We start from the raw sequence: 24,037 nt of genomic DNA on the forward strand, positions 1-24,037 counted from the left end.
CTCTCCCTCTGAAAAAAATAAATTAATAATTTAAAAAATATGTGGTTAAAGTTGAGATATTTGAAATTGGCTCTGGATCCAAGTTCATCACTTACTGGCTGTGTGACCTTCAGCAGTATTTTTTAAAAAGTTTTTTAAGGACTATATTCAGCGAGAGAAATGCACAGAAAAGCGAGGGCTTTAGTTAGGGGAGAAAGAAGTCTAGAAACTAAGTTGGGTCCATACCAGGAAGAGAGCAGGCCAGGAGCCACAGGGAGCAAGCATATAGGCAGGAAAGCAGAGGCAGGGTGGAGACCATAAGGCCTTGCACCTGAAGGCGTGGCTCAACAAGGGTGCAACAAGGGTGTGCAACCAAAGAAGGGAGGGGCAGCAGTATTCTTAACTCCTCTGTGTCTCAGCTATAGAACAGATTATAACAACCTAATTACTTTCTAGGTTGTGGTCAAGATTGATTACTTTATTATGTATGAATTGCCAAAAGGATATGGCACATGGTAAGTGTTAATCTTTTATTATGCCTGTTTGAAAGTATCCAGAAACAATTATTGAGAACCTACTTTGTGCTCATTATCTCGCAAGGCTTTGGACATACAGCATTGAATGATTGATGTCATCTCCACCTAACAGAGTTTACAGTTTAACAGCTAAGAAATGCCAATTGAATCCTTTACTGGGATACTGGGCTATTGATTCAGACTTCTCTTTCAGAATGTGGGGACCTGGTCATTGTCTTGAATTTTCCATCAATTTCTTGAGTGTCTGGCATAGAGTTTCATGTGTAGTAAGTGGTATGTCAATGGATGAGAACATGGGTAATAGGAAAATCAGTCACCTGTTCACCCGGGGGCTTTCCCTGCTAGGAATAGAATCTACTCTAGATCACATGAGAAAGATCTTGAATGCAGCACTTTGGCAGCAGTCCTTGGCCAGGAATAAGACATTCAATGCCATCACCGGTAGGAGGTAGCCACCAGGGGCAACAGTCCTTCCTGGAGACATCTTGGGGCAGGATGGCCCCAGATCTGCTTGCCACCATGCACTGCATCCCTTGTCTCTAAGACGGAAAAGATGTAAGGCTGATGCAATGGGAACCACATTGGCTAGGAAGTCGGAGCACCTGGTGTTGGCCCGGGCTCTGCTATACAGCATCTATGTGGTGCTGCACAAATCCCTCCCACTTTCAGAGCCTCAGTTCGCCTGTTTGAAAAATAGTGAGGTTGTACAGGACCTGTGGTTGCTAAACTTGTCCTCTTCTGTCCTGTTCTTCCTTATTTCTCCTTTGTGCTTTATGGGATTATTGTAGCCCAAGCCGTGTTTCAACTAAATCCATGTTCAGAGATGTTCTCTGGGAATCCTGGGGCTTCTCACCTTCAGTTCCCCCTCCCCTCCCCAGCTCCTTCAGCTGCAGCCCAAGAAGCGCATCCAAGGACCCCAGATTCCCACCAACTCCACCAGGAAGCCTCTTCCCTGTCGGCTCCTAGCACTTGGTGCTTCAGAATTCTGACTCAGGAAAGCCTTTAATTAAAATCATTCCAACTTATCCCCATTAAGGATGATTGATGTACCAACCAGAGAATAAGTGCATTAATGCTATAATTATCTGTTGAGGATGTTTTATTGATTCTGCAATGATATTCTAGTCAGTTTGTATTATTTAGTTTCTGACTTAAATCAGGAAGAAATGGCTATTGGTGAAGAAATTAATCATCCAAATCAAATTGTCATTGATGCTTTCAGAAATAAAACTGTAGCAAAGGCTTAGTCAAAGCCCTTACTTGGCCAGTGTGGGTTGCTGTGATAATTGATGGGCTGGGCTGGGCAGAAGGCTTCCATTTTCAGCTGCAAGGTTACAGGTGGAATTTCAGGTCACTGTGAGGGCCCAGTCTTCTCCATTCTGTTCTTCAGATGATGGATCGGGAGAGAACTCTGAGGCAGGGCTTTTTCCTAAGACAGGGAGGACAGCCAGGTCTTCCAGGACTCTGAGCAGTGGCACCACTGTCCCCGAGACCTCATGCTGCAGGAACGGGGCCGGAGGGCTGAGAGAGTGACAGCCTTAGACTTGGACTTGGTTTCAGTGAGAACTCTTTCCATCACGAGTGACAGAGAGCCCAGTGCAAATAGAGGAGCAAAAGGGGAGGCTGACTGAGGAGTGAACTATTAAGGGGAAGAGCTGCTTTCCATATGGTTCTGCTGAAGCACAAGACCTGCCACAGACCTGGCTTCCCTGTGCCTCGGGCTGATTTTCTTCCACCTCTGGGCCTTACCTTTAAGCTACATGTTGGCGAGAAAGGGGCAGGAGCTCCATGGCCCCCATTCCAGCTCCACATTCTCAAGGGAGGTTTGCTTCTTCTCTTTCAGAGCCCAGATGATGGGCTGCATCTTGACGGCACCAAGCTGGGGCAGCTTGGGCATGGGTGCAGCAGCTGGGGCTCTGTGTGCCCCTGCAGGGCTCTCTCCCACAGTCCTCTCAGGCTGCATGAACGCCCCAAGGTAAGTGGGAAGAGTAGGAGGTGGCACTGACCATGCAATCACTTTAAAGCTTTGGCTCTGATGGTGTGTCTGTCAGGACTGCTCACACCCTGCTGAAGGAAGCCAGTCCCATGGCCAAGGTGGTACCCTGGGGGTTGGGAAGTGCGAGTGTGGTAGTGAGGACTTGCAAACACACATGGAGTCTACTGGCACCCACAACGGATGGGTGCTGAGAGAAGAAAGGGGAGTTTCCTCAAGCAACAGCAGGGCAGGGACAGAGATTTGGTGAAGAGGCTTAGATGCCACGTGGGACATCCCCAACCCATATGGGAGTGCTTGGGTTCTGGTTCCCACTCTACCTCCTCCTCCACCACCTTCCTAATGCGTACCTTAGGAAGCAGCAGGTGATTGGCTCAAGTCTTTGAGTGCCTATCACCCACGTGGGAGTCCTGGATGGAGTTGTGGGCTTCCAGTTCAGCCTGGCCATGCCTCAGATGCTGCAGGAATTTGGGGAGTGAACCACTGGGTTGTATCCCCATTTCCATCTCAATCTTGGTCTCTCTCTCTCTCTCTCTCTCGCTCTCGCTCTCACTCTCCATTGCTCTGCCTTTCAGATAAAAATAAACAAAGAAATAAAAATAGATAAAAAGAAAGGCAGGCTATAATTTGCTAGAAGAATGGTAAAACTCAGCCAACCTCTTGTGATATATTGCAATCTCCTCATTCAGTGCTTGGAATCTCTCTACTTCCGAAGGTGCCCCCTGCCCTTTCTCTCTCCCAGTGAAGAGGAACTCAGGACCTACAGAGGCAGCTTGTTGTCTATTTTGACCACTTTGCCATCTACCCAGAAGAAAAAAGTACGAAAAAGCTTTCTTTAACTCAAGCTACTACTGTGGGAGCTACCAGTACGAGAGGAAGGGAGAGAGATTAAAAATATAAAGATTTTTATGGCTCATTCTAGTGGCTTCGCTGAAAGAGAAAGGAAAAAAAATGCAGGGTGTGGAAGGGAAAAAGCAAGACAGAAACTCAGTCTCAAGAGCTCTTCATTGTAATGTACCCACAGCAAATAAAATGCCCTGCCACCCCATGCATCTTTTCACCAGAGTGATGGATTTGTAGTCCTGAGCGAAGCCAAGATCGCTGCTTAGGGCAGAGGGCAGGGGCCTTGATCGATGGGAACATGACTTCCTTTCCTTTCATGTGTCTTTGGATGAACTATTTACTTCCACTTGCTTTTAATTTACTGGCCAACAATTAGAGCTGGCTAACAGGCCAACAAGCTGGCATGACGCACCCAATTATCTTCTGAAAATGTATTTCTATGATTGGGGCTTTTTAATTGCAGCTTAAATCAAATGCTCATGAACCCAGTGGCCGCCAAGGGAGTGAGAGCAGCTAATGAAATAATAAGGGCTCTGACTCCATTCCAGAGGTAAAGGGACATGGGGAGAGGAGGTTGTTCCTTTTTAAAATAATTCTCTTCCCTCTTTATAAGTTTTTTTTTAATTCTAAATTGGCTTTGAAGACAATAATAGCATAAATTTCCCCACAAGGCAGCAATGTTACAAAATGAGCCACTCGTGTCACCTGTTTTGCTTCCCAGGATTCACTCCCACCTGTGTCGCCTTGGCTTTGTGTGGGCGCCAAGGTTCTCCTTCTCCCATTCCTCCATACCTAGCAGCTCTGGCTTTGGAATTCAAATTCGCCAAATGGGCTCTGAGCACTTCCCTCCACTGACAGCTAGTGTGGAGCAGGGAGCCAGCTCTCCAGGGTCGCACGGGGAAGGAGCGCGTGTGCCTGGGACTGATTCATTTATGCAGATGGGGCACGAGCCACAAGCACCTCTCTGCACCAGCTTCTGGTGCTTAATTCAGATGGCTTCCCTCTTAGGCAGCGCCCGTTTGCCAATTATCCCTGAAATGTTTCATTAGGTGCCTTTTTTAAACCCGAGACACCGTGCCATGGGCTCTGGGCATCTGAGGTTCATTTCGTTCTCTCTGGAAGATGAGAAGACCCTGGCTGAGACTCACAAATGCTCCACCGTTTTCACAGACAAATGAGTCTTTTTACCCAGAGTTTCCATGAACCTTTAGGCTTGCATGGGGACAGTGTGCATTGAAACCAGCCACAGCCACAGTTGCTAACGTTTACCTAGTGGCCATCTTTCTTAGCCACAGATGCCCTGAGGGGTCTTAAACACCTACGCCCAGGTTTCTGCCTCCAAGGGTTTGCATTTCATGGGTCTGAATTGGGGTCCAGGAATCAGTTTTTTTTTTTTTTTTTTTTTTAAGATTTATTTGTTTATTTGCAAGAGTTATGGGGCAGAGCAGGGCGGGGGGTCAGAGCGTGGACACACACACACACACACACACACACAGGTCTTCCATCTGCTGGTTCACTCACCAAATGGCTGTACAGCCAAGGCTGGGCCAGGCTGAAGCAAGGAGCCAGGAGCTTCATCCAGATCTTCGATGAGGTTGCAGGGGCCCAAGCACCTGGGCCATCTTCCATTGCCTTCCTAGTCACATTAGCAGGGAGCTGGTTGGTAAGCAGAGCAGCCGGGACTCCAACCAGCCCCCATATCAGAGTGCTGGCCCAGAGACATAAATTAAAAAAAAAAATCTCCCCAGATGGTTCTCATGCATGCCCAGCATTGAGAACTGCCATTCCTGCCTATTTATTTTATTCTTAATTAACACATGCAATTTATACATACTTATGGGATACTATGTAATATTTTGGTTCCTCTATACACTCTATCAGTTACGAGACAAGCTTATCTCTCTCCCCAAACATTTATCATTTCTCCGCTGAAAGCATCCAATGTTCTGTCTTCTAACTTTTTTGGAAATGAGAACCACTGATACTGTATTTTCAATGTACCAGCAGCTGTGCTAGAATTGCACATTCTCACAGGAACTGGATGAGGTAATTCTTTCTCTTTCCCTTTTATCACCAGGGAAATGATGACCAGTGGGATTGGTAGCTCATCCAAGATTGCCCAGCTAAGGGGTATTAGGGTTAGGCATTACAAATCACAGCGGATTCTTGTATAGAGGCACAGGGCTCTGGAACTGCTGGAGATTGAAGACTGGGAGAGTTGAGGCAGTAAGAAAACATGGGAGAAGTCGGTTGGCCTCCTCCTCCTTCCGCAGAGACAGGCAGGTGGTCCTTGGTGCGGGACACACACCTTGTGCATGAGGATACACCTGACCACCATGAAGAGCAGCTTCCTGGAGAGTCAGAGAGGGGCCTGAATGGACAGTGGCTGGCTGTTGTGTTTCATTTCTGTGTCCTCAGCTCTCCTACTATGAGGGCAGTTTTGTCCATGGGCCCACTTTGCTTCTGTTGCCTTTCAGAGGATGACCCCCACTTCCCCCCTCAATTTCTATGAAAATCCCTGGGAGAGGTGGAGGAATAATTCAGTGCAAGGGGGAGGGGAGGGGTGGAGGATGGGTGGTCAGGGGCTGGGTTGGGCTGCACTTGCATGGAGCATGAAAGAAAGGCTGCCTTGGGCTGGCTGTGTGCCTGAGTGATGCTGCTCTGTTGAGTCCGTATCGTTCTGAAGACTAGCTGTAGGGTAGAGCCGCCAAGATTGGTGGCCACGGCAGTGTCTTCCCTTTTGTGGGCCAGGAGGCCAGCCTGGCATTGGCTAAGAATTTGCTTGTGCTTGGGGGTAATTTGTGTCCAGAGCTCCTCACGTTATCTCCCGTGCACTAGCCTCCCTGCCATGTTCAGCTACTTGGAAAAATGCCCACGTGTTTTCAGAATGTCTGAGCCGTGGCTGGAGTGGGAGGAGAGCATAGAACAGACATGGATGGCTGTTTTGCTAGTCTGTCTGCTATATTTTGTTTCTCGTCCCAAGGATTACTTCTAGGGGCAGAGATTCCTGTGGTTCTGGAATCTTTTATCTGTTTGGTTCACTGATGTTTCTCCGATACAGAACCTAGCACACAACAGGTGCATGATAAACATATCTGAATGAACGGATAGGTAAACAAAGTACAAGAAAAAATGAAAACATCACAGCACCACCAATCCAGGACTATGAACACCATGAGGCCATAGGTAGAAATTGCTCCTAAGAATCCTCCTCTATTGTGTTGGAGTCCTTGTCTCGGTGGTTCACTCCATCCGCTGGTTCACTCCCCAGATTGCTGCAATGGTACCAGTTTGGCCAGGCTGAAGCCAGGAGCCAGGAGCTTCTTGCAGGTCTCCCGAGTAAGTGGCAGGGATTCAAGCACTTGGGCCATCCTCTGTTGCTTCCCTGACCATTAGCAGCAGCTGGATTGGGAGTGGACCCACTGGGACACGAATCAGTTACATATAAGATGCTGGTGTTGCAGGCAGAGACCACCTGCTATGCCACAACGCAGGCCCCAAGGATGCAGGCATCTTAAGTGGCGGCTTAACTGCTGTGCCAAATGCCCCCTCCCCCTTTTTTTCTTATTCAACTATATTTAGTAGCTACTTTGTGCCGTGATCTGAGCTGGATTCTGGTAATGGAATAAAATGTAAGACAGGGACTTCCCTGCTGCCCACGCCTGGATGCTTCCTGCAGAGGACAGAGCCCACTTCCTAGAATCCTTCCTTGTCAATGTTCCCAGTCATCTTTGGTCATGGGAAAAGCTGATCTTCCTGCCACATAACACCAGACAGCAGTCACTCAACACACTTGATTGGTGGCGTCCACCTAGGTGGGGTGGAGGTCACTGTTCCCTCTTCCCCGAGAGCCTTGTCTGACTCACCTTTCCTCCCTTAGGAGTTTGTTCAGGTGATGCTTCCTGGGGACAGACTTTCTGTTGAATCGCTGCTTTATTTTCTTCACAGCGCTTGCCAACATCCCAAATGATTGTATTCATTTAATCCTTTGCATGTTTATAGCCCTTTATCTTTCTAGAATGTAACCTTCATGAGGTCATGGACCATATATTTTTCTATCATCTCTATTGTCTACCTTTCTATCTACCTATCAATATGTTTTTATCTATGTCATCGTTTATATCTATCTATTCATTCATCATCTAAGTATAGTTGCCCTTTTCATAGTTGGCACCCGTTGCCCAGACCAGCAGTGGTGTATCGTGGTTGGTCCGTATAATCTTGTGGTTGAACGTTTTTGTGGTCTGTGTCTAAAGTCCCAGAGGCTTCTCTGGGCATCTCTCAGAGTTTCCAGGAGGTGGGTTTTTCTGTTGCAGGTTGATAAGGCATTCACCTGACAATAGTCAAAGAAATCAACCATAACCATAGGATTGACAGTGTCCTTTTAAGAGCTGGCATGAAACATTTGATAAAAATACAGAGAGAAATCAGAGCACAATGAATCATATTTGGGAGAAAATCTCTTTTGAAAAGCCCAGGGTAGGTCATGTTTTTTTCATGCTTGTCAACTTGGCTGAATAATTTGCTTAAAATAAATGGACGAGAATGGTAAGTTGCTATGTAAGGGGAACGAAACAGACTCCTGGCTCCGTGCACAACACGTCTCAGGCTCTGAAGGGTCTGGCTTGGGTGGTGGTGAGCTTTGTGGGTGGGGAGGGGGGATGGCGTGTGCGGTGAAACAGGTTCAGTGTCTTCTTGGCTTCCGCACAAGATTTCTGGGGCATCAGCACATTAGCCAATTTCCAAGGCAAACAGATTTGATCCATCACTGATGCTGACAAAACCTCTGCATCTAAGATGTGTCAGGTTCTCAAACATAAGCCAAATGAGTTAATATCTTCTCATTGTCGTCTTTATTAAGCCTTTGTTAAGCCGATCTTGGATAATGATGTGTCTCTGTCAGAGGTCTTTTAATAAAGTGAGCGTTCCTTTACATAACCTCTCTGGGGAGGACTCGTAGCGCTGGAAGTGCAGGGAACTACAATGTTCAAATTGTGAGTGACGAGGCCAATCCCCAAGGTGCCAGGCCCCGGGAACCACTCAATACTTGTGGTGCAAGCTTCCCAGGCACCATGCACGGGCAGCCAGAGTTGGATGTCCTTGAGACCACAGAGGGAGAGGATGTTTTGGTGACAGGGACGAGGCAAGTTAGTGCCAACATAACCACCATGCAGAATTCAGTTCTCTACTTGGTGCCAATGCTATGGCTGAAGGACAAATGGAAAAAAGTTACATAGACTGGCCCCATACCCTCTGCCTCCACCCGTCTATAAAGAGGGATCGGAGGCTCAGGGAACCCCACACTTGGTTTACTGGCAGTTCAAAGCTTGCTCACTAGGTCTTCCCTGCCAAAGCAGACCATGGATGCCAAAATCATCGCTCCTCTCTCCTTTTGCTGAAAATCCCCCTTGCTGTCATGTTGCAAACTAATTTATACTAACATATTAGTAACGTAATTGTCAGGTCTGACAGTGGCTCCTGTTGATCCCTGCTTCCTGGCTCTTACAGCCCTATGTAATCATGTTCCCTTGAGTAACTTGGTTTTATGCAACAGAATGCCTCCACATTGAGGGTGTGTCACATCCACGAAAAGATAACAAAAGGCGACTTCTGGAACTCTGGTGGGCTGTCTCTGCCGCTTTCTCAGTGTGTGCCCTTTGGGTGAAGCAAGGAGCTTTGCAAGGAGCTGAGTTTGGCTTCCGGATAACAGATGGCAGCAGACAGAAGCTCCCAGCCCAATAATCCACAAGGAACTCAACCCGACCAGCAACCCTGTGAGTTTGCAAGTTGATCCTTCCCTGATGAACTTTCAGATGAGACCACAGCCTTGGCTGAAGCCCCTGGCCCTGCCTGATGCCCAACTGTCACTCTTTGAGTGGGGTAGGGGAGCCTTACACAGCTAAGCTGTACCCAGATTCCTGATGCCCGGGAGCCGTGAGACACTGAGTGGCAGTTGTCTTAAACCACCAAATTGGTGATCATTTGTGGTGTAGCAATAGATGACTTGTCCATCTGACAAAGGTTTCATGGCTGCTTGTTCTGGCTGATAGTTCATTCCAACACGCATCGGCACCTTGACCGAAGAGTGCCTCTCTGATGGTGAGTCACAGTGGTAGGAGGCTGGGCCATGCAGTACATGGAACACTATTAGCAGGGATTGTGGGGGTGTCTTTTCGAGCTGATTCTTTTTTAAAAAAGATTTATTTTATTTATTTGAAAGACAGAGTTACAGAGAGAGGTAGAGACAGAGAGAAAGGTCTTCCATCTGCTGGTTTACTTCCCAGATGGCCACAACAGCCAGAGCTGCGCCGATCCGAAGCCAGAAGCCAGGAGCCAGGAGCTTCCTCTGGTTCTCCCACGCAGGTGCATGGGACAAGCACTTGGGCCATCTTCTACTGCTTTCCCAGGCCATAGCAGAGAGCTGGATGGGAAAGGAGCAGCCAGGACTAGAACCGGCGCCCATGTGGGATGTCAGTGCTTCAGGCCAGGGCTTTAACCCGCTGTGCCACAGCACCGGCCCAGAGCTGATTCTTGAGATTGCTCACTTGTGTGGATCTCTGTCTCTTGCTTGCTCCTCTCTGAAGGCCTCCGTGAGTGAAGTCAGGCCGTCACCCAAGACTACCATCTTGTTCTGCTTTTTTGGCTTTCATGCTGATGGGTGTCTGAACAGCCATTTCCTCCATCCATTTGGCACTTGCTAGTCTGTGAGCTCTTTCTCTTTTCCTTGTAAAGCAATGCCCCCCCCCTTCAAAATGGAAAGGCACACTCTGACCAAGCCATCTGCCAGGGAGGTCAGGAGCATTGGCCTTCGGTGCCACATTCTCTGTTTGTCATGCTTTTCCCTTCCTAGCAGTGTGAGATAATCTCTCAGTGTCTCAGCTTCTTCACAGCTAAACAAGGTTAAAAGCAGGCCATTTTCCAAGTTGTTATAAAGATGAAATGTAAATCTCTCAAAAGGCAGCATTGAGTACTCAGTAAATACTAAGTAAAAAGTACAGATTCATTAACCATTAGGGGTTAAAATGGTGTTAACGAATTCTCTCCTGGACGCCTGGGTTGTTCTTGAGGCTCTGATAATTGAATTTGGGTCTCACTTCTGGACCTGCATCTTGTCTCAAGGTCATGGCTTTTTCACAGAGATGAGGCTGTCCCTGTGACCCAAGGCTGCTGTCAGAGCTTTCCAGAACCTTCCAGAACACCCCACTTTCCTTCTTATTGGATGTCAGAAGGAACCGGAACCTCGTTCCAGCTCCACCTCTCCCCTCTGCAACTCAACTACATCTTTTCTCCTTTGCAGACCTCCGTTTCCTGATCCGTGAGATGGGACTAAAGAAAACCAACTATTTTGATGGGACTGCAGTGAGAGCTAAAGGGATGAGAATTTCAATTTGAATGAGGCCAAAGGTCAGGGAAGCCTCAAGGAGGAGAAGGAAGAAGCATAAAAGAAAGTCCCCAGGCTCTGGACCTCTGGGTCCCGTTCATTTCCAGGCCCAGAGCACAGAGGCACTTGGTAGATGCTTGTGGAATGAATGTCCAGGTAGGAACATGAGTGAATGGGTGTCCACAACTCACGCATGATGGAGTCCCTTGGAATACAGAGACCTGGTGGCCTGAGAAATAATGACCTGGCCATTGGGCTTCCATTCGAGCCTGGACTCAAGCTAGGTTCCTGCCATGCTGAGGTCATGGTGTGATTTTTATTCCAGCTACAACCTGTGGGTGTCAGGGGCCCCTTGGGCAGTGGGTGAGCCAGACTGATTGCCCAAGGCCAGTCAGCATGCTCTGGAGTAAGTTAACAGGTGGCCATTCTGATGATGATCTCTGCTTGGGCTCATCACTCAGGAGCCAGGGTGTAAGATCTTGGAGTGTCCAGGTGACAGTCCAAGGTCAGAGGGAAGGGTGCCCTGGAAAGCCATGGGTTAGGACCTGACAGGGAGTCTCCTTAGTTCCTGTGGGGATTCCAGGCAGACACAGGCCTTGTCACACTGAAAGGCACCGTGTGACTTCCCAGAGATGGACCAGTGGTCCTGAGAGGGTAGAGGTCTTGGCTGGTTTGGCTGGGTCCTTGGTATTTGGAGCTGGGAGTGGGTCAGGGATGAATGAACAAATAAATAAGTGAATAAAAAATGCAAGGGAGGGTATGCAGGAAGACTGCATTGGTGTTCTGGAAAGATCCCAGACTGTAACTAGAAGACCAACGTCATGTGTGAACCTGAGCCAAACACTCCCCTTCCTCCAATCCTTGATTTCATTCTCTGTAAGGAAGGAGGTCAACTCAGACTGGGTCTCACAGTGGAGGCCCAGGCAGTACCTCAGATCCTGAATGTGTTTAGTTTGGCCAGCACTGCGTTTTCATAATATAAAATTTTAATATATTTTGACAGGGCACACACACTGTCCAGTTGTCCACAGTGGCACCTCTTGCTAGGATTGAATTACGTTTATGTGACCTGCTTAGTCCCCAAGGGCATCTGGATTTGCTGGCATCAGAAGCCTCCATGCACCTACTTGACTTTGAAATGCTAGGATTCTATTAACAGAAAGACAGTCATGCAATAAAATAAGAAACAGAGGAGAGGGAGAGAGAGAGAGAGAGAGAGGAGAAAGGGAGATGAAAAAGAAGAGGAGTGTGGGATAAGAATAGGAAGAAGCAGAGTTATGTTCTAAAGATTTGCCCCAACCTGCCCTTGGGCCAAAAGCAAAGCCATGGTTGCCTGAGAAGGAAACAGCATCAAAAGAAAGAAGTAGGGGCAGGCATATGGCACAGTGTTTATGATGTCACTGGAGACATCCTCATGCCGTATAGGAGCACTTCAGTCTGAGTTCCCACTCTGTTTTGAACATGCAGCTTCCCAGTAGTCAGCAAGTGATGGCTCAAGTACTTGGGTCTTTGCCTTCCACATGGCAGACCCAAATGGAGTTCTGTGTTCCTGGCTTCAGTGTGAACCAGCCCTAGCTGCTGTGAACATTTGGAGAGTAAACCAGAGGATGGAAGATCTCTCAGTATCTCTCTCTCTCTCTCTCTCTCTCTCTCTCTCTGTTTTTCAGAAACAAACAAATAAAAAAGCAAAACTTTTGAAAAAGAGAAAGAATTAAACCCTGGTCTGAGAGGCACCCCATTCCCTGGGCTCCCGTACACTGCCCAGGAAGCCTGACCATGGCTGGGTCCAGGAATGCACTCTACCTCCTTTGAAGCAATCCTTCAGATACCAGTCACTTCGGGGAATGGCACAGAGCCTGGCTTTGGGGCTCCTTGTGGTCCCAGGGGACCAGGCTGTTTCCACCTCCAAACCCAGGAGGAGCCCAAGGTTGGAAGGGGCAGGGCCCAGAGGTTCTGCAGCGCTGGCCATGGTGCTGAATTATTAATGTGCATTTCAGTTATCCTTCGGTTCAGCAGAAATATGACAAAGCAATCTCAGATAATGAAATCACCCACACTTTCTGCTGTTCACAGCAAGTTTTCTGGGGGCAAATTTTGCCCCCACCTTCACAGCACTGATTGAGTTACATGTTTATGGGAGGGGGTGTGACTCCCCGTGTTATTGATTGCTGTGTAGTACATAGATTACAGTGACCTGAGGATCTGTCTTTCAGTGGGTCAGTGACTGTTCATGGCCAGCCCAAGGAAGAGGAACTTTTAAACAACAAACAACTGTCATTTCTAAGAGGGTCCCTGGGGGTGTCAGGAGGCCATGCTGTTCTGGTCTGGCCTGAAACATCTTCATTTTTCTCCTTGTTCCTCTCTCTCAATCTACCTGTCACTGAACCTTCCTACTCTGGGTGACATTTAAGAGATCATCTAAGTACTTTGTTATGGAGGGAAAGGGACTGCTAGGGCTAGCGTGCTTTCTTTTCAAACCTCCCATCTTTCTTCTCTGCCATCTCTCTACAACCATTTGATTTAAAAAATTCAGAATCTAAGCAATTGGAAAACTAAAATTACAGTCAATTAGCAAGAAATTCCAGGATGCTAAATCAGGTAGACTTACCAATAGGCTGAGTCTAGCACCATCACATTCTCTTTGCTCATGGTGATCAAATCACCTCTGTGAGAGTTTAAACTTTGACTTCAGTTGCCTGCATTTAAAAATTGAAAACATCACATTAAAATACAGAGATATGGCTTCCCTTGGATTATCAGATGATCTGGCTATCCTAAGCTCACATAGTAACAGTTGTCCAGTGTTGAAATTTGAGTGTCAGTGTATTTATGTTTTTCCCAGTCCTTTGAACCTTGGCAGTGAATGCAACTTTATGAAAAATGGCAATTTAGTGAATTAGTGTATGCATTTCCTGATGCCAAAAGGAAAACAGAAGAACTGGGTGAATTTTGCCAGAAATACAAGTGGGATTCATGTAACAATGTCCCTTAAGTTGCTTGGCTTCAAAGTATTACTTCATCTTGAAATATTCATAGCTGGCTAACTGTTGTTTTCAGATCTTCAACTACTCTAATCTAAAACACTCTTTATGGAAGATAAGGCCATCGCTACCGAAGGAATAAAATGCTTCCCCAGGTCACAGTGGAGAGACCAGATCAATGTCACCCCAGGATGGAGGTGAAATCAAGCTGAGTGTGATGGACAGGGAGCAGACAGGTGCGCTCTGCAGAGCTTCTGTGGGCCAGGCTGTGCCTCAGCTCCCATGGTGACCTTGGGTACTGTTTGGTACTTGTCAGTTGTTAGGTAAAGCTGTTGGATGCTATTTGGGGTTTGTGTATTATGCCATTTATATTGAGTTTGGGGATGTCCTCAATGCTGCTTTGACTCCATTATCCAATCCTTGTGAATTAACCATGGGCTCTCTCTTCCTTTCAGCTCCATTGCGTTCCTTATGCTGGTGACGCTTTTGTCTACCTCATTTGAGCCCTGTTCGGTCTTGGGTTGGAGTCAGGACTGAGCAGTTGCTTTGAGTTGAGGCCAGGTTTGTGGGTCACCATGTCTGCCTCCACCCCATGGAATGTGAGGGTCAGATGCCAACAACTACATAAAACATCACACTTTCAAAACCTGGACTGGATCCTTGGCTCTTCAACATTTAATACCCTAAAAATAACTCTGGCAGGCAATCAGACACACACCAACAGAAGACAACAACCACACACAAAAAAATTAGTAGATAAATCAGTGCTCTCATTGGAAGTCATCTGGTCCAGCCCTCTGCCTCTTGCAGATTGTCTCGGGCTCTGTCTCAGAATGGTAGAAACCTGCTCTCTTTATCAGGCCTTGTCCACTGTCTCTTCCACCAGTGTCCCCATGGGCATGGCAGGGGCAGACACATTGTTCTGACAGCACAGCCCTTTGGCTTGCCTTTGGGCTGGGAGCTTCCAGCTGGTCTCTCAGAAGCCCCTCGTCTCGCCCTCCCCTCCCTGGCAAATGTCTCTTTAATACTTGCCCATGATCAGCTTCCTAGAGCACCCAGAGCTTTTATTTTCTCCCCACGCACATTATCTATTTGTCCAATTCATCCCGAAATAGCCAGGCCCAGCCATCCCATAATACCCAGTTCCTGTGTCACTCAACACCGGCCCGGCAGGAGCTCCGAGCTCTTCTTCCTGTCCCTTTCTCTTCTTTAATAAGCGCACCCGGGCTTCCGTCAATGCCTTTCCTCCGGATTCATGAGTTTGCTGCTTCTGCAGCAGCGGCAGATCCTGGCAGATAAATCTCCCCTGGAGCTGTCAGCACAGGCAGAGGGGAGCGGCTGAGCCAGCCTGGGGCGGGGGGTGACTGTGGAGATGCCGGATTTATCACCACCCGGTCCCACTGGGTGCCCTCTCCTTGACCTTCAGGGTGACCCAGAGGCCAGTGTTTGGTTTTTGCTGGGAGGGATCCAGAAGTCAAAGGTGCTCCCCTCCCCAGCCCTCGTCCTTGGTGACAGATGAAGAGCCCGGCCCAGGGACATGGGAGGTGAGGGGCCCTTTGGCTCCCCAAGGAAGGTGTGACCGTGCTGCTGGCCTCATGGAGGACTCACTGCCACTGCCACCGAGGGAAGCATGCTGATTTCTAGCTGCCCTCAGGGTCACTCTGGGTTAATTTTAGCTGCTTCCATGCCCCCCAGATGGGCCACACATTTTTCCTCCTTAACCACGTCCGAGGCTCTCCTCCCGCGCAGCCTCAGCGCCTTCCCAAGCACAATTGAGACATGTGCTTATGACAGTGTTTCCATGAAGACAGATCGCTCTCCCTCCAAGGTCAAAGCTCCCGCTGGCCAGGCTCTTCAGCAAACAATTCGTCAAACAGGGCAGCGGGCAGCAGGCAGGCAGCTCTCAGGCCCCTGGCTGGTGGATGCATCAGAAAACCTTTCAGAGCCTTGTTGGGCCCTACAGAACTTCCTCCCTCATGCTGTCTGTCGGTGCCTCCCCTGCCGCCCCTCCGGCGCCCCCCAGCACAGGGGGATGAGTTGGCACAATACCGGGAATGATGACAGGGACCCCAGAAGGCAAAACAAATCGTCCTGCAGAAATTGGGAGATTTCTCAGCCATTGTACAAGGCAAGAATCATGGTTCCTCATGGGGTTTAAAGTGCAGAAGAGGGAAGATCACATGCTGTGCCTGTCTGTTTGCTTGTCTGGCTCACAGCACACCCGCAAGGAGCATCTGAACCCAGCACAGTGGCTGGCACCCAGTGGGCGCTCCTTTAATGCCTTTATCCGTTTGTTTACCAACTGCTTATTACACTCCTGCTATTACTCTGGCACATGAGCCCTGTCCTCCTGGAACCCACAGTCTTGGGGACAGGGTCAGACAATAAGGAAGTAAAAGAAATAAATGGGAGTGAAGGGACTGTGGGGAGTGTGACAGAGGTTACTATGGGGTTCCCAATGATTCTGCTTCCTCGTAGGTAGCCTTGCCTTGGTGGATTGTTCTTCCTGTGGTGTGGAATGGGGCCAGTGATCATTTCTAAAGAACACAACAAGTGAAATAAGCCAGACACAGAATGACAAGTGCCATATTTTCTCACGCATGTGTAAGTTATCGATATGATTCTAAAACAGTGATGGGTGGGATGCTGGTATGGGGGAGATCTGACAGTGGGCAAAGGCAATGGGTCTGGGGTTCCACAGAACAGTAGGGCAGCTGTAGTCTTTGATAAAAGAAATGCAGAGGCTAGTTGCATACAATGATTGCTTTATATCTCTTGTATATCTGCCGAAATATGGTACTGTACCCCATAGTGTCCAGGTATTTCATGTTGACCCAGAGATTTATTTAAAAATAAAAAAGTAAATATAAATAAGCACAGGATGTGGCTAAAGTGATGGGATACCACTTCTAAGATGATAAAAGTATGATTTCTCTCTGGCTTGTCACCTCTCCCTCTCTCTTTCTTTCTCTCTCTCTCTCTTTCTCTCTCTCTCCTTCTCTGATGGCAGCCATATCAGGTGCACAAGCCCTACCAGAGGTCCAAGTGCTGACAAATGAGCTGATGTCTGCAGGCGAGAACCAGCAAGGACTTGAGGCTGGTCGGCAGCCACATGAATGAGCTTGGAGATGACCCCAGCCTTGGCCAGCGCCAAGAGGCCCTAAGCAGAGGACGCAGCTCAGTCCACATGGATCCTTGATCCCATGGAGACTGTAAGAGGGTGAATGTTTGTTTGTAAGCAACTCCATTTGGGGATAATTTTTAAGTGCATGGATTTGATTACCAACACAGGTGTCAAATGGAGTTTTCTGATGCGAGATTTACAGAGGAGACCCTGCTTCCTTAAGTGCAGCGGCCAGGAAGGGCCTTCCGAGGGCAACGTGTGTATGGTGAGGATTGAAGGACTAGGAGCCCCATCTCCCATAAAGGTAGGATAGCACCCCAGGTGCGGGGAGCAGCCCGTGTGGATGCTGTCCCGCAGGAAAGGGGACAAGAGTCGAGGCTGGAGAGTCGTACCCAGGCCCCTGCCGGCCCTTTCATTCTCACTGTCCTCACATCTCAGCTCAGTGTTGAAAAGCAGGCAGGAGTGTCCCCATCACATCACTGAGGCAGAGTGCTGTCAGATCACCCAGCCGGGGAGGAGCAGGGCTTAGATTCAAGTGCGGGTTTTCTGAGTCTGGAACCCGTGTGATTTTTCGCCTCTCAGAATCAGCCATTTCCGGGCACATCTGCTCCCCTGCGCTGATGCAGCTCACCATTCGGAGGCAGCGATGCTGGCCGCTCACGTCCTGGCCGAGGCTTTCCTTAAGTGTTCATCATAGAGACTCAGCCAGGCAGCTGGGGCTGGGGATGGGGTGGGGGCGGAGGAAGGGCTTGTTACTTTGTACCCATTCAAGACCAGAAAGTGAAGTCTAGCCAGGGTAAGTGACAAGCACAAGGTGTTTTGGGTCCCAGCCATCCACGCGGGAGACGCCCGGATGGAGTTCCTGACTCTTGGCATCCGGCTGTGAGTTCTGCTTGTTGTGGGCATTTGGGCAATGGGAGCTCTGTCCATCTGTCTGTCTGTGTCTCTTGCCTTTTCAAATAAAATGGAAGTAAATAAATAAGTATTTTGAAAAACTCGATTTTTAGGGATCATTGTTGCTCAGTTCTTGGCACTTACATATACTGCAAAGCTTGCCCAGCTGCTGAATCTGGGCTCATTATTTATGCCACATGAATGTCTTTAACTCCATGGTTTTCACCATTGACTTTGTTTCAATGAGTAGACTTTCTGCTTTATTGCTCGTAAGAGCTTAAGAAATGACCAAAACTTGCAGGACTACTTGTATCTCTCAATTCAAGCAATTTACCTTTTATTGAGCTTCTGAACTTTCACCATCATTTTTTAAAAAGATTTTATTTATTTATTTGACAGGTAGAGTTACAGACAGTGAGAGAGACAGACAGAGAAAGGTCTTCCTTCCTTTGGTTTACTCCCCAAATGGCCACAATGGCTGGAGCTGCACCGATCCGAAGTCAGGAGCCAGGTGCTTCCTCCTGGTCACCCATGTGGGTGCAGAGGCCCAAGCACTTGGATCATCTTCCATTGCTATCTCAGGCCATAGCACAGAGCTGGACTGGAAGAGGAGCAATCGGGACTAGAACTGGCGTCCATATGGGATGCCAGCGCCGCAGGCGGAGGATTAATGCAGTGCACCACGGTGCAGCCCCTACCATCATTTTTTTTTTTTTTTAGGATTTGTCCTATTTATTTGAAAGAGTTACACAGAGAGGTAGAACGAGAGAGAGAGAGAGAGAGAGAGAGAGAGAGAGAGAGAGAGAGAAGCTTTCCTTCTACTGGTTCACTCCCCAGTTGGCTACAATGGCCAGAGCTGGGCTGATCTGAAGCCAGGAGCCAGGAGCTTCTTCCAGGTCTCTCACATGGGAGCAGGGGCCTAAGGACTTGGGCCATCCTCTGCTACTTTCCCAGGTGCATTAGTAGGGAGCTGGATCAGAAGTGGAGCAGCTGGGACTGGAACTGGTGCCCATATGGAAATGCCGGCACTGCAGGCTGGGGCTTTACCTGCTACACCACAGCGCCAGCCCCCTCTCAGCATCCTTTTACTTTTAATTTACACATGGCTTGCACAGAGCTGTCAGATTTTCTTGTCCCAGTTAGGGGTCACCTGCTGTGCTCTTGCATGGCACCCCATTATCTCCTCCTCAGCTCTTACCACGTGTGTAACTATACACAGTTGTCTCCCAGAGTCCATGGGGGAGATGGGTCTCAGGACCCCTGTAGACGCCTGTGGATGCCCAGGTCCATTACACAGTGCAGTATTTTCGTGGAACCCCCACGCATCTGCCCCATACATCTCCAGATGACTTCCCTCAATATGAATGCCATATAAACAGCTGCTGTGCTGTGTTGTTGACACTGTGTGATGACAACACAACACTGGTACATGTTCAGCACAGATGCAAGTTTCTGGAATATGTTTGAGTCATAGTTGGCTGACTATGTAAACGCAAGACCCTCAGACACAGAGGGCTAAGTGTGTTAGCTCAGGGGTCAGCTAACTCAGTGTCCATCTCCCCCACTCAGCTGCAAGTCCTCTGCCGGCAAAGCGAGCCGACTTGGAGCTGACTGTTGGATCTCTGTCTAGGGAACGGTGGGGACCCAGTGCATTTTGTTGAATGAGAAGGACGCAATCTCACCCATCACAAAGGTCTGTGTAGAAAAGCCGCTGGACCGTAGGCCAGGGTCAGTTGGGAGGGGTGGGAGCGGCATCTCACTAGAACAACTCGGATACAGCAATAGGCCAGGGTCAGATGGGAGGGGTGGGAGCGGCATCTCACTAGAACAACTCGGATACAGCAATGGCAATCACATAGCAATGAGTATTTACTGAGCACTTATTTTTTTCCAGGTTTTAAGTATGTTAATTTGTTTGAAACAATAGTTTAGACACAGTTATTTTAATACAGATTTTTTTCACATGTAGATGATGAGGTGAATTGTCCTGGTTTGCTTGAGATTGTCCAGTTTTTTGTTTTGGAAGCAGGATGGAGAGAGAGAGAGAGAGAGAGAGAGATTGATTGATTGATTGATTTCCCATCTGCTGGTTCATTCCCCAAGTGCCTGCATCAGGCAGGTCTGAGCCAGGCTGAAGTCTGGAACCTGGAACTCAGTCTGGATCTCCTACATGGATGGCAGGGACTGAAGTACCTTAGCTATTAGCGGCTGCTGTGCAAAGTACAGGAAACTGGAATCAAAATTTGAGCTGGGACTTGAATCAAGCACTGATATGGGATGTGTGTGTCCCCACTAACATCTTTTGTTTTTTAAAGATGTATTTATTTATTTGAAAGTCAGAGTTACACAGAGAGAGGAGAGACAGAGAGAGAGAGAGATTGAGAGAGAGAGAGAGAGAGATATTTCCATCTGCTGGTTCACTCCCCAATTGGCCTCAATGGCCAGAGATGAGCTGATCCAAAGCCAGGAGCCAGGTGCCCCTTCCAGGTCTTCCTTGTGGGTGCAGGGGCCCAAGGACTTGGGCCATCTTCTACTGCTTTCCCAGGACATACCAGAGAGCTGGATTGGAAGTGGAGCAGCCAGGGTTTTGTTTTTTTTTTTTTTCAGCCAGGTCTTGAACCGGCACCCATATGGGATGTCAGCACTTCAGGTTAGAGCATTAACCTGCTGTGCTACAGTGCTTCCACCTCCCCCCCCCCCCCAACAACATCTAAACCACTGCTTCAAATATCTGCCTTGGGATTGTCTAGTCTTTTTTTTTTAAGTTTTTATTTATTTATTTATTTGAGAGGCAGAGTTACAGACAGAGAGAGGGAGAGACAGAGAGAGAGAGAGAGAGATCTTCCATCCACTGGTTCACTTCCCAAATGGCCGCAATGGCTAAAGCTGAGCCAATCCAAAGCCAGGAGCCAGGAGCTTCTTATAGGTCTCCTACTCAGGTGCAGGGGCCCAGGTACTTGGGCCATCTTCTACTGCATTCCCAGGCTGTAGCAAACAGCAATATCAGAAGAGGATCAACCGGGACTCAAACTGGTGCCCATATGTGATGCCGACACCACAGCTCCAGGCCCCAAATGGTCTAGTTTTAAAACTGAAAGTCTCTAACCTTCCAGAAACCAGCCCTCAGGCTCAGGCCAAGCAGGATGGTTGGTCATAGTGGTGCGGGAAAACAGCCTGCGCACTGTAGCAAAAAAGATGGGATTTATAAGAGTGAGGAGAGAGAAGAGCAAGATAAAAAACAGCAGCAACCTGGGAACAGTGAATCTTGTCCGCATCTGGCCGTGTGTGTGGGTTGGGGGCGGTGGGGGTGGCTAAACTGATGAGTTAGCAACCAGCGAAAGCCATGCCGCGCCTCCTGTCCTTGAGCAGAACGGAGGGGTGTTGGAGGAGGCAGTTTCAGCTTGTTCTGGTTTCTCCAGGAAACCCCGAGTGGAGCTGTGCACGGGGTGTGTCTCGTGGGCTGGGTCCTCGTAGCAGCGCCCACACAAGGCCTTCACCGTCCCCCTTCTGGGGATTTCTGAATGGAGGGTGCTCAGTACTGCGGCTTTGGGAACACAAGCAGGAGCCCTCAGCTCCGAGATGAAGCAAGAAGAATCCTCAGGCCGGCACCGCGGCTCACTAGGCTAATCCTCCACCTAGCGGCGCCGGCACACCGGGTTCTAGTCCCGGTCGGGGCGCCGGATTCTGTCCCGGTTGCCCCTCTTCCAGGCCAGCTCTCTGCTGTGGCCCGGGAGTGCAGTGGAGGATGGCCCAAGTGCTTGGGCCCTGCACCCCATGGGAGACCAGGAGAAGCACCTGGCTCCTGGCTTCAGATCAGCGCGGTGCGCCGGCCGCAGCGTGCCAGCCGTGGCGGCCATTGGAGGGTGAACCAACGGCAAAAGGAAGACCTTTCTCTCTGTCTCTCTCTCTCACTGTCCACTCTGCCTGTCAAAAAGAAAAAAGAAAAGTAAAAAAAAAAAAAAAAAAAAGAAGAATCCTCAGCCGGGAGGGAAAGAATTGATTTTCCCTGCATTCCATATAAGATGCTTCAGCCCTCAGTCCCTGCCCCCAGGGAAAGGTCACTTTGGGTCATCAGAACGTTCGTGGAAAAGCTGGAGGGCAGTTTCTGGAACTGTGATCCCTCGAGGCAGCTCTGTGCAATCCCCCCAGGGCTGGTGGAAGAGGACAGCATGAAAGAAGATTCTAGACACAGGGACCCTTGGCTGCAGAAACACTGTGCTGCCAGAAGTGTGAGAACTAAGTTCTCAGTGAACGCAAAATACATGCCGGACGAGGGATCATCCCAGCTGTCACAAAGCATGATCCCCTTTGCTGCTCCCCAAAGCTCTGGCCTTGCCTAGGACATTCCTCATCCTGGGCTTCGATCATTCAAATCCATACCTTTAAAGGAAAAAACTGACAATTATAGTTGCATATATTTATGGGGTGCAAAGCATGAGTTTTGGATGCAATACAGAATGATTGACCAAGCTAAGTAGCGTAGTTGTCTCCCCAAAGACTTCACATTTTTGTTATGATCCAAGTTTGAAATTTTAACCTCTTGGAAAAGTTTCAATGTGCAACACTCCATCACTAATTATATTCATCATGCTTGCAATTGACTTCAAAAAAAAAAAAAAAAAAAGCTAAGCTGACTCCTCCCACCTGAGGCATTGACTATGGCCTCTCATTCTCCTCCCTCCCTAGCCTCTGTTCCGGAACCACCTTTCTTTTCTCTGCTTCTGTGAGTTCGGTTGTTTGAGGTTTCACACACCAGCACACAGTATTTGTCTCGTGTTTAGCTTATTGCACTTAGTGTACCGTACTCTGAGTCCATCCATGCTGTTGCAAATGACAGAATTTGTTCATTCCTAGGCTGAATAGTATCCTGTGGTGTATACGGGATTACCATTGTATACAGCATTGTCTTTATCTGTGCATCCCTTGATGGACGCTTGCATTGATTCTACAACTTGGCCATTGTGAACAGCACTGCAGTGGGCCTAGGGATGCAGATGTCTCTTTGACACACTGATTTCAGATCTTTGTTCTTTATCCACTCTTCTCTGTTTGTGCATCAGTGCGTATTAATCCCTCTATTCTCACGTACTTGGGGGTTCAGTGTTTCCTTGACCTGGGTGTGCAGTTCCTCCTCATTCTTGTAAGCTTTTACCACATGCTCAGGATTGCACTGAACACTCTGGGCCCGAAGGCTCCCTGCTTAGGGAGCCCTCCTTCCCCCTAGGGTGACAGATCCCTCTGCCGTGACCCAAACCACAGCAGCAGGTCCTGGGTGATGTCTACTTTGGAACGTTGGTCACCCCAGTTCCACCAGGAGGTCCTGAATGTACCCTGGAGCCATTGGGAGGCTCAGCAGAGAGTCCATGGGCCTTCCTGCCTCCGGCGGCTGGGCTCTTGTGCAAGTTCTGCAGGATGGGCTGGCCCCAAAGCGGCTCTTCCCCGGAGTGTCACGGGGAAGGGCAACTCTTCACTTCTCATTTTTGTTGACGCTATTTGAAAGGTAATGACAGAAGCTGGTGGAATCTTTTTTTTTAATTTATTTATTTGAAAGTCAGAATTACACACATACACACACACACACACACACACACACAGATCTTCCATCCTCTGGTTCACTCCCCAAATGGCCACGATGGCTGGGCCAGGCTACAGCTAGGAACAAGGAGCTTCTTCCAGTTCTCCCATGTGAGTGCAGGGGCCCAAACACTTGGGCCACCTTCTGTGGTTTTCCCAGGCTTCCCAGGCTCTTTAGCAGGGAGCTAGATTGGAAGTGGAGCAGCTGGGACTTGAACCAGCGCCCACTTTGGATGCTGGCATGGCAGCTGGTGGCTTAATCCTCTCTGCCACAATGTCGACCCCAGAAGCAGGTGGAATCTCACAGTGGACCGCCTGTCCACACACTCCCAAGATTTTGGAGGCTCCGCACATAGGAGTCTGCACTTCTCTCACATTTTTCAGAATTACCTACAGGAAATCAGGCCAAAAGTAAGGTCAGGGACCACACAACAAAACTCCAAGGAGGGGTGGCCAAGACCAGGGGTCCCTCCTGCCTGTGATCGGCTGAGCGCTCGTCAGAGCTTCAGACCAGTCCTGGGCTGGGTGTCAAGGGTGGCCCATGAGGGGAAAAGCAACAACCAGGGCTGTGCCCCTAAGAGGAGTGGGAAAATAACATGCACCCCAAAACAGCCAGACCTCGGGTGGCATTGACACAACGCTTCACCACTCTCTGAGTGTTCTTACAATGCTGTCCTCCTCTGAACCTCACCTGGGCTGAGCGAGGAAGTGGGATATTCTTCCTTCCATTTT

At 48.8% G+C, this 24,037-nt stretch overlaps 1 long non-coding RNA gene across 2 annotated transcripts; it reads left to right on the forward strand.

The window, feature by feature from the left end:
* The first annotated feature begins 433 nt into the window (after positions 1-433).
* LOC127487645 (uncharacterized) lies at positions 434-18,525 on the forward strand. Of its 2 annotated transcripts, XR_007914693.2 has the most exons (6): positions 434-494; positions 2,359-2,490; positions 10,649-10,888; positions 13,790-14,274; positions 16,192-16,317; positions 16,724-18,525. It is a non-coding gene; the product is annotated as an uncharacterized lncRNA (long non-coding RNA). The 2 variants fall into 2 exon arrangements; XR_007914692.2 differs by having other exon boundaries at positions 13,790-16,317.
* The last annotated feature ends 5,512 nt before the right edge of the window (positions 18,526-24,037 follow it).

The sequence above is a fragment of the Oryctolagus cuniculus genome, chromosome 18, assembly GCF_964237555.1.
Source record: "Oryctolagus cuniculus chromosome 18, mOryCun1.1, whole genome shotgun sequence".
Classification (NCBI taxonomy): domain Eukaryota; kingdom Metazoa; phylum Chordata; class Mammalia; order Lagomorpha; family Leporidae; genus Oryctolagus; species Oryctolagus cuniculus.